The following is a 1,316-nucleotide window of genomic DNA, read 5'->3' on the forward strand; positions in this document are numbered from 1 at the left end:
TATATAACATAAAAGGCTAGTATCCAAATTTGAGTACTGTGACGCCAGTCCAACCATCCCTAGATTGGAACCAGAGCATCATACATGTCCAAACTTCAACATTGTGGCTACCGAATTATTAATTAATCTTATTAGCCAGATTAAAATATAGCCCATATAGCTAGAGCTAAATTCCATTTAAAATGGAATTAAGTTTGCCATCTTACTATACGCACCAGACCTTTTGGCCGTTATCGAACGCAAACGAGTCAAAAACAAATACGCAGTCATGTCTGATTCAAATAACGGCGGTACCAGTGAGTCCCAGTTTTTTCTGTTTTTCGCATTCAGCGTCCCGTAGCCGAGGCATCCTTATTGTGAACTACTTAAATTTCCTCTTTCTTCTTACTCTCCAATATTACGATTTTTCTTTTTTCTTTTCTTCCTCTCCCCCACCCCTTGCATTCTCCTCCTCTTCTACAGTTTGTATATACAAATTTTCTTCTTCTTGTTCCGTCTTCCACTACTTCTTCTTTCTCCTCATTTTCTTCATCCTTCTTCTCTACATCTTATTACATTTCTTTGTCTTCTTCTCCTCCTCTCCCTTCTTTTTTCCCATTTTCTTGTTATGTGTTGCTTTTACATTTTCCCCTATAGCTAAATTTTTTCTCTCATCTTTTTAGGTACGTCTACAAGAGCGGTTCCAAAATGTGGTCTAGTGGATTAGGATCCACCCTCACCATGGATAATCACAGATCCGATTTTTCTAGTATGCAGTAAGAATTTGTCTCAGTTGAAATCGAGTAAGCTATATAATAATAGGAAATATATATACAAATTCCATTGGCTTTCAGCTATATTACCTCTCGAATTTATGACGAACTCATTTAATCATCCTCTGATCTGCGGTTATATCCGACCCCCCTTATTCAAAATTAATGGATCCATTCTTTAATCAACCGTGCTCATGTCATACTTGTTTTTGTCTCTGCCTTCTTTCCGGCCTTACGTATTGTCCTTCTTTACTTCTCACCACATTATTACTCATTGCGGCAAGATATCACACGAGGAAACTACATTTTGTGTGAATATTTAGATGAATAATAGGTATAACAGTTGGTACAACATTAGGTAAAACAGGTAGCTAAACAGTGTGTAGCATGCATGGCAACAAATTTACAAGACAACTAAATGTTTTTCGACAGGACTGCAAGTCTTACGGTCGGTGTAGACAAAGAGTGTGGCTTTTCCACACACACACACACACACACACACACACACACACACACACAACACACACACACACACTGTGATGGCCATTAATTGAGTTTTAATGA

Source organism: Priapulus caudatus, unplaced genomic scaffold, assembly GCF_000485595.1.
Source record: "Priapulus caudatus unplaced genomic scaffold, Priapulus_caudatus-5.0.1 Scaffold1089, whole genome shotgun sequence".
Lineage (NCBI taxonomy): Eukaryota > Metazoa > Priapulida > Priapulimorpha > Priapulimorphida > Priapulidae > Priapulus > Priapulus caudatus.